Source organism: Pinus tabuliformis, chromosome 3_2, assembly GCF_031772625.1.
Source record: "Pinus tabuliformis cultivar Carrire ecotype Pingquan chromosome 3_2, CPIR1, whole genome shotgun sequence".
Taxonomy (NCBI): Eukaryota; Viridiplantae; Streptophyta; class Pinopsida; order Pinales; family Pinaceae; genus Pinus; species Pinus tabuliformis.
The window spans coordinates 360,918,955-360,932,306 of NC_142302.1; positions in this window are offsets into that span (position 1 = coordinate 360,918,955).

Consider the following 13,352-nt stretch of genomic DNA (forward strand, 5'->3'; position numbering starts at 1 on the left):
TTGCATCCCTCGGATCTTAAGGGACTGGTCTCCTCGTTTGCACAATCCGGTGTCATCAACCTCTGATGATCATGTTGAAAATACAGTGTAGACTAGTGAAAGTGAAGCCCCTGGACAAAAAGGAAAATGCAAATTTCCTTGTAAACTGTGTGAAGACGATCACGCCGTCCACCGTTGTCCCTTCTTAGACGAGGCTAAAAGAGTTTTGGACGACCGTCCGGTTTCACCGTTACGGCTTCCTCCTAGATATGAGAAGCTCTTGTCGAGTCCTTCACTAGTTGAAAATCCGGCTGACACACCATTGTGGTCAGCCGAATCATCTATCATTGAAGATATACCATCTGAATCCACACCTGACGAAAGTCAAAAGGTCGAGGCGACGGTTGAACCAGTCTTGCCTTCAGAGGATCCATCTTCAGATGATACAGTCACTGGAGAGAACAAGAATGACACCATCCAAATTCTCTTCGTAAGCACAGACTCCGATGAACATGGGGGCAGTCTACCCGTTCCTTTACCGCAGGAAGGAAGTTCGCCAGAGTCATATCCAGCCGTCTATTCGTCCCACCTCCAAGCAACCTAGTTGTTTCCTTTGATTGGAAACTACTAGGCAGACTCCGCTTACCGGCTAGTGTACCATTTTGAATCATCGCTCAAATATATAGAATGGTCATGGCCGGTACCATCATAGATGAAGGGGCTTCTGTGAGTATCCTTTCCTCAACTGCTTGGGAAGCGCTTGGTTCGCCATCGCTTTTTCCTAAAATGAGAAATCTAACAGGCTTTCACAAAGGAACTAGTCGACCGTTAGGGATCATTCCCAATGTGCCGATAACATTGAGAAGGAAAACCGTTCACATGAACGTAATGGTAGTCCAAGGACCCCTAGATTATAATCTACTCCTTGGACGCGACTATATTTATTGCATGGGAGCCATTGTCTCCTCACTCTTTAGAGTAATGTGTTTTCCGCATGAAGGAAGAGTGGTCAAGCTCGTAGACCAGCTTTCATTCCCTCGTTCACACGTAGCAAATAGTCATATACCATCCTTGAATGGTCTTTTCACGCAAGGAATGTCTCATCAATCCCCAGTCCGTCCTCCTGATGAGCGCGAGTGATTCGGAGGATATGACTGAAACCCAGGGGGCATGCACCCCGGCCTGTTTCGACAGGAAAACCTTGGGTATAGGGTAGGTTTCCACGAAGGATATATGATTGGTTGACACACCCGTCCATTTAGGAAAATGGGGTTAGACTGGAATCAGATACCTTTGTTAAAAGGTAGGCCTTTCCCGATAAAACAAATGTTTTGTCTCCAAATTGAGGGGTAACCTAGGAAGTCTACTTCACTATACCTGGGGGCATGCAAACCTTTTGGCATGCAAACGAAGAGCGACCATTAATTTTTTAAATTTGCAGGTCCTCTAACCCTTTAAACTCGTAGGATTGGTCGTTTCCTAACTTTCATAAAGAAAGGATGTGGGGCAAAGCTTTGAAAAATGCCATTTTTTAAATGAGACATCCTTATTATACGACTGGATCGAGCAGTTTTAACGCGGAATTCAAGCTCGTTAAAAAATAAACATAAGCAATGAGCAAATGTTCCCCCAGAGTTTAAGCTCATTAAAAAATGAACCAATTTCCGGTAAATAACCATCATGAATGTATTATCATCAGCCTTTGAAGCCTTGGTCGTGTTCTCATCATCACCTCCACTCTGTATTGGCCGATCATTCACCTCCATTTGATTGTTTACCCTTTTTGAGGAACAACTGCGAAGAGTGATCCTGTTAGCCATCCTTGTGACACTGCCGTGATTGGAAAATTCCAAACCTTACCTGGAATTAGCTGCTACTTGAATTTATCACTCGTTCCTCAAAAAATGAGTCTCCTTTAAGCTCTTTTCAACTGACTCATAAAATATGAAAGGATTGCCGAGCAATTGGCCTCTCCAGCTCGTTAAAGTGACCGGAAGTGCTATCCCTCCTTTAGATTTTAATCTTTTTGGACTTGAGAGATTATTACACAAAAAGATCGAGCGCTTGTTTTGTTCGGCTCGTTAAAAGTACTGAAAATTAATCCCTTTTGTATTATTTTATACTTTTTCGGACTCAAGGGATTATATGAAGAAAAAGGATTATTGGAGTTTTCTTTACGTCCCTTTTTCAGACTCTCTAAAAGTGAAAAGGACCGAGTTATCGTTGTTGTTAAACTCGTTAAAAATCAATAGCGACAAACTTTCCCATACAGACAAGAACAAGTTTCACTATCGCTAAGCTCGTTAAAACATAGCGATGGGTTTGCCCGAAGGGAAAATTATAGAACAAGCTTATGTTATCCTCCTCAAGCTTGAAAAAACTAAAGAGGTACTATTTAGCAATGACTGGGGAAAAATTGGGAAGAAAACTTGAAGAAACTTTATTGGTAGCAAGTCGCTCTTGAACATGACACTTTCACTCCGCATCTGAGTCGGGTTGGTTTGTTCCGTTCACTGGTCATATCACCATGGGTCCATCACACCATCCATATTTGGGGTTAACGCTACCAATCCATCATGTCAGTGTCACCGATATGTTCAAGAGAAGTCACTCAGAGAATTCACCTATGTCTCATCCACTGCAATACATTTACACTCCATTCTTTCATGACCGCCACTTTGAACCTTATGTCATCAGATCGTTTTCACCTCCATTAAAATCATTTGCTTCATTCCGTGTCATTGATGTGGGATTCACTAAGGCCCTCCTATGACGGATTGCTTCTTTTCGACATCAGCTCATTATCCAGGAAGTCGATCTAGGAACAACCCTTTCAGTACTTTGAAGCTTGCATGTCTCAATGGCAAGTTTCTCACTTCTGGCAACAGGTTTACATTAATAGCCTTCGACCGAAAGATTCTGCGTGGTGTTCGACACCAAGTCCCTTATTCACACCACGTGAATTGTACTGTAGTACCTTGAGGGTCATCATCATTATCGGTGATTCCTCTCGCGCCTGTTAACAACTTACATCATTGGCTGGTAATCAGGCGATGTCTTTCCATGTTTGACTCCAGAACATCTCTCACATGGATCGACTTGTACTTTGAGTGAAGATCGAATGAGATTGAAGACCCCGGATCTAGTTTCATCCATCTGGGCTGCGATATATATTCAGGAAATAAAGACATCAAACGTACATCATTACTGCACAGATAATCATCCAATCCAAAGGATGATGGCTCTACCAGAATCATCAGTATGCACTCAGACGATTTTCTGTCTTATGTACATGAAAATGAATTTATAAAGATGAGCATGGGAATGCCCACCTCAGCTAGATCATAAAAATATTATGAAGATAATGTATTGTATTGTATCTTATTACAGGTCGCCTTCCAGCTCGAAAAAAATTCAGATCCTCATGATAAAGCATTTCACCCGACATCAACAGATTAACGACCTCATGCTTTAGGGGGCAACTGTTATAGACATTTTTGGGCACTGCAACCCCAATCATAAATGTTCATAAACCAAGGGCTCTTAAGTCCCTAAAAGTGTTGTTCCAACCTCCAAAAGAACAAGGTCAACTGATTACATCTTCTCCCAGAAGTTCTCCATGAAAAACTACTCAGAACTCGTCAAAACTGGACCATCTCACCTGCTCCATGGTCAAAGTGCGCTACATCCCACCTAAATACACACGGGAGGTGCGATGCATACTGAAAAGCCCTTCTATGGGGTGCGATAGGTGAGAGTGGACAAATGGCAGAGTCAATCTGCAAGGTGGAGGATCATGGAATCTTCCAGAAACTTCTCCTGTGACACTTGCCTCTCTGCATTCGCCCAGGGATGAGTAAGAGATCATCAATCTACAAGTGGAATCAAGAACTGTCAGAGAGAGGACACTAATCAAATCTCAAAAGCTAACTCACCCCCCTTGCAAACATCTATATATGGATCCCTCATCCCAAAGATCCAGGGGCTGGAATTTTGTATCTTGTAAGGAAGTGCTGCTGGTTTCTTGGTGTAACATCATAGTGTTGGGTGATCTAAGATTTTCATGAGGTGAAGAAGGGCTTTCTTGCTGAGAGGATGATGCTGGGTCAGAACAATTGGTTGTAATCCTCTTTGCTATTCTTGATTATTAATAAAGCTATTCAAGTTTTCCTCCACATTCTTGTATGATTGATGATATATGCATTTGTGTGGTCAATATATATCTGGTCCTATATTGTTTATGATAGTAGATCTACGTTCTTGGATAGTGTTATGCTGCTTTGATTCTACAGGTGCTCTTTGAAGCTGGGTAGACGAGGAAGCGAGTGGAAGAGATCTATCAGAAGGGAGAGGAATCAAGCAAGGAACCAAGTGCAAGACAAAGATTGGTCTCCTTCTTTCCCCTCTTATCTACTTCTCATAAAGGAAAACGAAAGTGGTTTTAGTTTTTTTGTTTCTAAGGTAGTTACCAGCCTTAGTGGGACTATCAGCTCTACATAAACACTAGATTTCCTGATAACAGACTGCACCCTCTATATTAGAGACAGTGCGTAGGTCTGCACTCTTGCTATACAGCAGGTGCGGGCCCCTGACCTTTTTCCTTTTACGAAAAAGTCGGTGTCCGCAGGTTTCCTATACTGCCCCTGCGGACCCCCGCACGCAGGTTTTTAACCTAAATATTTCATAAAAATCAAAATAAAACCCTACAAACAAATTTCAAACGGATGAAATGCAAGAGTAAGATGATGTGGATTACTTGGAGGCGACGGTGTTCGATTCCAACGGACGGATTTTCCGCAATCTTCACGGGAAGTTTCTTACCAAAAGCTCTCTTTTCTCACTCTGAAGTCAAATGGTAAAAATGAATTTACAAAAGCCCTTTTTATAAGATTTTTTGAATAAATGAATTTTTAATTTGTTTATTTTTCACTTTAAAGAGGTAACTTTTGAAGAATTTTTATTTATTTTAAACAGATATGAGTAATGTTTGAGTTTTTGTGCAGGATAACAGATTTTTCAGGCAAAGTTGATCGTTTTTGACAAAAAACATTAGAGTCACCTTTAAGCTCTTTTCTGACTCCTAAAATATGAAAAGATTGTTGAGTTTTTCTTTTTAAGCTCGTTAAAACAGAATTAAAAAGACGGTCCACTTACAACCCTTTTTCCAACCATAAAAACATGAAAAGATTGCCGGATTTTTGTCGTTTCAAATTCGATATCGGTTATAAAATGACGTGTCATTGATCACTTTTTTACTTTTTTGGATCAGAGGCACTAATTATGAAAAGTAATCCTTGATTGTAATGGTCAAGTGGTTCTCTCAAGTATTATTTTATACTTTTTCGGTCTTGGGAGACACAAATTTACGAAAAAGGACAACCATGGAGTTTTCTTAAGTTTTTTCAGACTCCCTAAAATTGAAAAACGTCGAGTTTCTCCTATACTGGACTCATTAAAATTTAACAGTAAAGGACCTGTTCAATTACAAATAGGAACATACCACTCCTTCTTAGGGTTCGAATTTAAACTAAGTTGGACTCATCCGAAGGATGAGCTTATAATCAAGCAAATGTTATCCTCCTCAAGCTTGTCAAAAATAAAGAGGTACTTGCCAGAAATGGTGGGGGAAAAGAGAGGAAAATGAGCCTGTTTGTCATACTTTGTGTCTCAGAAAAACATTTAACCACTCTTGAACACGACACTTTTTGTTCACCTGGGTTGGGAAATCCTTTGCCTAACAGTTAATCAAACCATATTGAAAGTCTTCAGCCAGTTTCTGGGTATTAGCTTTGGGTCAATTGTCACCAAACCATCTGTAGTGTTGTTATGTGTTCAAGAGGTCAGTGCAAATAAACCATTCATCTGCAAAATATCTGTCATCCATCTTGACCATCCCTGAGTCAGTCCTTGCAACTATATTTCTTCAAACTTGATCTATTATTTCGTGTTGTGGGCTTCCCTACGACGAATCGCTTTCTATCGACTTCAGCTCATTATCTAGAAAGATGATCTAGAAATCGTCAGTGCCTTGGGATCTGCATGCCTCAATGGCAGGTTTCTCGCCTTCGATGATAGGTTGCATCGTTGACCTTCGATCAAAAGACTCCGTGACATGTTCGACATCAACACATCTATTCACATTTCATGGATTGTGCTAAGTACTTTGAGAGCCATTGACATTACTGGTGGTTTCTCTCACACTTGTTAACAGTTTACATCATTGACTGGTAATCAAGTGGTTTCTACCATGTTCGACTTCGACACATTCATTCACATGGATAGAATCATACTATTTCGAGAAGTAGAAATCAAGACCCTGGATCCAGTTTCCACCATCTAGGCTGTGAGGAATTTTGTATTCATTATACAGTGGACTATTCATAAACAGATGGCTGCGTCCATATTGTGTCTACATGTGTCTATACTTGTGATGTATTACAAGATCATTCCTATATCAGAGCAGTTTAGTTAGTTTTCTAGTCAGTTTTGATCTGAGTATGGGAATGTCTACCTCAGCGATGATATGATCTCATATATATTTTGTATTGAATGTTTTTACAGGTTCCAACCAAGCTCTCCACAAGATGATCCTCGAAATGATAAAGTACTTCACTCTTCTTAGATGATAAATGAAATCCTCATCTACTACAGACTTCGCACTTTAGGGGGCAATCTGTTACACAAAATATTGTCACCATGACTTTCTGTAATCAGTGTGGGTCTATCATCACTCATACTGACCTCCTATGCAAGTCTCAAACCTCAGCTCTTCATGTCAAGCTTTAAAAATGAGAGAAAGTCTTTGAAAATCTATAAACCTCTGGTTCCGCACTTTCTCTTACCATTACCTGCGGTCCCACACCCCTTGGTCATGTTACCTGCGGACTTGCCCGCTCTATCTCTAAAGGAGTGGGTGCGGACCCCTGTAAAAGTAAAAAAGGCGCAAGTTTATTCTTAAAAACTCACTTTGGGTTAATTCTGGATGCTTCTAGAAGGAATCTTGATGTGGTTGGTTCGCTCCTAGGTGGTTCATGCATCCCATAACTAAAGGAGCTAACCCCTTGATGAGAGGAGCTTATCCCTTTGAAGGAGGGCTTTATCCCTTTGAAGGTGGACCTTGTAACTTCCCTCCTTTGCACTATAAATTAAGGCATTGGGCTGGTTGCTAGGGAGGTTGAAAGCTGAACATTTTTGAGGGTAAATGCTATTGGAATTTAGATTTCCTATTTGAGCTTGAGAGGAGAGATTACATACCTTTTGGCTTCTTTGAGAAGAGAGTGAAACTTGTCAAAGTAGAGGAGATTCTTACTGGACCCTGGGAGGAGCTTGTACAGCATCAAGGCACCAAGGTTTTAAAGTTCTTCTTTGATTAAAGTTAATACAATCAAATTCATTTTTCTCAATAAATTGTCTTATATGGTTTATTTCATGAATTCCTTGATCATCATGATAAATATGGTTTATTAGATTGGCTTTTCAGATGCTATTTGATATGTGTGCATGTTTGTGTTTGCAGATTATTTAAAAGGGATCTCATTTGGATCAATGAAGCATGGCTTCCACAAACTGCTGGACCCGAGGTAGGCCTAAAACATCTACTAGCTTTTATTTATAAATCGCATATTTAGAGAAAGATAGAATTTGTTTGGTTTGCTTGTCGCTAGATATCCATAGATACTAGGGAGGTCAGTCTTGTCCGCAAGAATGACTTATCCGGCCGACATATCTGTTGGTGGATAAGGATCAGTGGATCGCGGTAGATCCAGGTACTAAACCAATGGGAGTGTCTGATGAAGAATTGAAGAAGTTAGATCGAAAGGAAAAGAGAACAATACGATTGTGTGTCTCAGATTCAGTATTGCTGAATGTATCAGGGGAAGCTATGATGAAGGTTTTGTGGGACAAGTTAGGGACTTTGTACCAATCTAAGTCTCTGGTGAATAAACTATTCATTCGGAAAAAACTATATAACCTGAGGATGAAAGATGGAGACTTGGTGACATAGCATCTGAACGCATTTAATACTGTGGTAAGTCAGTTAGCATCTGTTGATATTAAAATTTTATATGAAGATAAGTGCATCACTTTGTTGTGTTCTCTACCAGATTCGTGGGATAGTCTGGTTATTGCAATAGGTAGCAATGCAACTGCCTTGCAGTTTGATGAAATAGTCTCAGCCTTGCTGAAGAAGGAGATGAGACGGAAAAATATGGAGAGTCAGAATGGTGATGCCTTGTCTGTACGAGGACGGTCCCAGAACAGAAACAAAAATAATTCATCGAGTGGGAGATCTAAATCTAGAGGGAGATCTAAATCTCCAGGAAAACCTGTAAAGGTGGTGTGCTGGAAATGCGGAAAGGAAGGGCACTACAAAAGGGATTGTAAATCTAAAGCTCCTGAAAAAGGAAAGGAGTCTGATGATGCTCCTTCTACAGAGGTGAAAACCACCTCAGATGAAGATGGGGATGTGTACTTGGCTTCTTCAAGTACGCATGTAGATCATGAGGCATGGTCGATTGACTCAGGTGCATTGTTTCACTTCACTCCCCATAGAGAGTGGTTCTGCGAGTATGAGAAATATGATGGTGGTGATGCTTTCTTAGGGGATGATAGGAAGGCTAGAATCATTGGTCGCGGAAAAGTAAATTTGAAGTTGCAAGGTGGAAGCGTTAGAACACTTCCGGGTGTTCTACATATTCCTGCATTGGCCAGAAATCTGATTTCTATAAGCAAGTTGGATGATGCAGGTGAAAAAATAGTGTTCGAGAAGGATACTTGCAAAATGGTTCGGGGAGCACTGGGATTGATGTGAGGAGTTCGAATTGGAACTCTGTACAAGCTGCAAGGTAGTACTGTTATTGATGGATGCAACAGTTCTGTGGTTCCTTAAAGTGGAGCAGAAATTCTAGTGGTCTCTGGAGAGAAGACCATGTTGTGGCATCAAAGGCTTGGACATATTGGAGAGAAGGGCCTTCGAATACTTCATGGTAAAGGTATGGTAGAAGGTATGAGTAATAGCTCTCTGGATTTTGATTTCTGTGAAAATTGTGTATATGGGAAGCAGAATCGGGTGAGTTTCCCCTCTAGTAGTAAGAGGGAAAAACAGATATTAGAACTTGTGCATAGTGATATGTTTGGACTTGTGAAGGTTCCATCACTGGGTAAGTCTGTGTACTATGTATCATTTATAGATGACTTCTCAAGGAATACATGGATATATTTCCTTAAGAAGAAATCTGAAGTCTTTGACAGGTTTAAAGAATTTAAGGCTCTCGTTGAAAATCAAGCATAGAAGAAGATAAAGGTGTTGAGGATAGATAATGGTGGAGAGTTGCAGCAAGGAATTTGAAGAATTATGTAAGAAGTGTGGTATAACATGACAAAAGACTAATCCATATACACCTCAACAAAATGGAGTTGCAGAAAGAATGAATAAGACGTTGATGGAAAGGGCAAGAAGCATGCTCAGTGGTGCCAGGTTAGGATAGGAATTCTGGGCAGAGGCGATGGATACTGCATGTTACCTGGTCAATAGGTCACCTTCATTAACGTTGGAGGATATGACTCCACAAGAGGTATGGACAGGTAAGAAACCTTCTCTTTCACATCTGAGGGTATTTGGATGTGATGCATATGTACATGTTCCAAAGGAGAAATGAACCAAGTTGGATAGTAAATCTGAAAAGTGCATCTTTATTGGGTATAAGGATGGTTTAAAGGGTTATAAGATTTGGAACCCAGTAACAAGGAAGGTTGTGTACAGCTGAGATGTGGTGTTCAGAGAGGTGAAAGATGTTATTAAACATGAAGTCCAACCAAGGGAACCTGAGAAGATAGAGTTTGAGCTAAAGTAGGAAGAATCAGACTCTATAGCAGAGGAGGAATCAGAAGATGAAGAGCCACAAACTCTGGTTGTGAGAAGATCAGTTCAAGAAAGAAGGCAGCTAGAAAGGTATAGTCCATCTGCTTTCTGTTCAAATTTTTCTTTGTCTATTATTGATGATGATCCCAAAACTGTGAAGGAAGCAGTGGATTCAGAGGATGGAAAACTCTGGAAAGAGGCCATGGTTGATGAAATGGCATCTTTGCACAAAAATGAGGCTTGGGATCTGGTGGAGTTGCTGGCTGGAAGGAAACCCATTGGCAGCAAATGGGTGTTCAAAAAGAAGACAAATGGAGAAGGAAAAGTGGAGAACTACAAATCTCGGTCGGTAGCAAAAGGTTATTCCCAAGTGCCAGGAATTGATTTTGGTGATATTTTTTCTCCTGTTTCCAAGGTAACTTCTACTAGATTACTTTTATCTGTTGCTGTTGCTTTTGATTTTGAGGCAGAACAGATGGATGTGAAGACAACATTTCTTCACGGGGATCTGGAAGAGGAAATCTACATGAAGCAACCTGAAGGCTTTGCAGTGAAGGGTAAGAAAGAACTGGTATGCAAGTTAAATAAGTCTCTGTATGGGTTAAAACAGTCACCAAGGATGTGGTATCAGAAATTTGATACATTTATACGGGGAATTGGCTTCACCAAAAGCAAAGCAGATCACTGTGTGTATTTTAAATTAATTGGGGACCATGTTATCTATCTGGTCTTGTATGTGGATGATATGTTGCTGGTTGGAAATGAAAAAGAAGTTATCCAGGATTTGAAGACCCAATTGTCCTCCAAATTCGACATGAAATATCTTGGTGCTGCAAACTATATTTTGGGCATGGAAATTAAAAGAGATTGGGCAAAGAGGAAGCTCTAGTTAAACCAGAGGAAGTATGTCGAGACAATACTGCAGAGGTTTAATATGCAGGATAGTAAACTGGTGAAGGTTCCTATTCCTGTAGGTGTGAGGTTATCTACTGAATAGTGTCCCAAGACACAAGAAGAGGAAGAGGACATGTCCCGTGTTCCATATGGAAGTGTAGTCGGTAGCTTGATGTATGCAATGGTCTGTACTAGACCAGACATTGCACAGGTAGTGGGAGTATTGAGTAAGTTTATGTCAAAAACAGGGAAGGAGCATTGGACAACAGTGAAGCGGGTTTTCAGGTATTTGCGTGGCACTAGTGATTATGGTTTGTGCTACCAAGGAAGACCAGGATTGGACAGAGTTTTGGATATTCATGGCTTTGTTGATGCAGACTGGGCTGGATATTTGGATCAGAGAAGATCTACAAGTGGGTGTGTGTTTAACCTATTTGGAGGTGCAGTCAGTTGGATGAGTAAGAAACAATTTGTAGTGGCACTATCAACTACAGAGGTAGAATACATGGTAGCCACTCATGCAAGCAAGGAAGCAATTTGGTTGCAGAGATTGTGTTCAAGTATGGGGTTAGTATAGGAAGCTACAAGGATAAACTGTGACAACCAAAGTGCAATTTTCTTGGCAAAGAACCCCGCATATCATTCAAAGACAAAGCACATTGATGTTCAGTATGACTTTGTGAGGGATATGATAGAAGACAAAAAGGTGTTGCTGGTAAAGGTGGACACTTTGAAGAATACTGTAGATGCATTCACAAAATCTGTGAGCTCTGAGAAGTTCTCTTAGTGTAGAGAGACAATGGGCGTTTCAGGGTTGGAAAAATTACTAAGCTCTCTTGTGGCCCCTGTGGAAAGAAAACAAGTGGGAGAATGTTGGGTTGTGTTATATTCTTTCCACAACTGGCCCACGTAGTTAACCGGGGGGTTAGAGGGGGGGCGGAGCCCCCTTTCGTTGCATCGACTGTGTAGCGAGGGGGGGGGGTCACAAGGGGTTTGAGGTGTACTTGTAACCCCACTTTTGGACCCTATGTTAGGTTGGGTGGACCCACCTATGGTTTTGTGCATGATTTTCGCACATGTTTTTTTTGGACGCGATGGTTTTCAGTCCATGGTATTGGACGTGATGGTTGGCGGTCCATGGTATTGGATGCTTTGGCATGTATAAATATGTATTATAACATTGAAAGGAATATAATGAAAAATCAAGTTGGTAGTCTCGGTTTTGGGATCCAGGGGAAAATCTCTGTGTATATGTGTTTTATGTGTTATGCTCTCGCATTGTTTATTTTCTGTGTTTTAGAATTCGTATGCAGGTAATTTCTTTACGGGGTTAAAACCTACATCCATTGATTCTTGGGAGTACCCTGCTGATTTCTTAGTTCTCCAGCCTAAGGCAAATCTCACTGGGTATCCTCTCATCCTAGAAAGACCCTGGTTGGCCACTGCCGATGCTTACGTCAGTTGTCGGGCTGGGAACATGACCATCAATAATGGGCATATGTCCAAGCAGCTAATCCTATACCCTCCTGCCCAACCCTTGCTAGAACATGATCTACCTCTCTGGTTGGAGGAGGAGGATGAGGATGAAGTCTATTCTACACCGCTGTGTGCAGTAGAAACTGTCATGGGGGAAAACCATAGAATGAGGATGATATCATTGAAAATTCAATCCAGAATCCACCCCCCAGTATTTTTCCATTAGAAGATCTAGTGAAAGAAACCAAAGACAATCCCTTAACTGATCTCTGTGTGGCCATGTAAGAATATAGAGTTTGGCCTAGAAAGAACCTTGAAAATCAACTCATCCCTATCCACTTCCTAGGAGAAGGAATTGTGCAGCTTATTAAGAAAACATTTAGATGCCTTTGCCTGGAGTTATAAGGAGATGAAGGGAGTGCACCCTTCAGTATGTACTCATCATATATACATTAACGAAGATTGCAAACTAGTCAAGAAGCCTCAAAGGAGGATGAATCCAACCCTTAAAGACATTGTTAAGGAAGAATTACAAAAACTACTTGATGCAGGATTCATCTACCCCATCTCTGACAGTGAATGGGTCTCTCCTTTAGTGCTAGTGCCAAAGAAAAATGGTAAGTGGAGAATCTGTGTCGATTATCAGGAACTAAACAAGGCCACTAAAAAGGACCATTTTCCTTTTCCTTTCATAGATCAAGTGTTAGATGGTCTGGCGGGGAAACAATTTTTCTCCTTCCTAGTTGGGTTTATCATTTATAATCAGATTCAAATCAGCCCGGAAGACCAAGATAAGACCACTTTCACTTGTCCTTGGGGTACCTTTGCATACCGGGTCCTTCCTTTTGGTATGTGCAATGCTCCAACAACTTTCCAAAGAGAAGTATTGAGTATATTTTCTGAACTGGTTCATGATGCGGTGGAAATATATATGGATGATTTTACTCCTTATGGTTCTAACTTCCAAGAAGCTTTATCTAACCTAGGGAAAGTTTTGGACAAGTGTATTGAAATGAACCTATCCCTCAGTCCGGAAAAATGTGAATTTTTGATGACTGAAGGGACCATGCTAGGTCATGCAATATCTCAACAAGGATTGTAGGTGGACCCCAACAAAATTGCCATCATCCAAAGGGTCCCA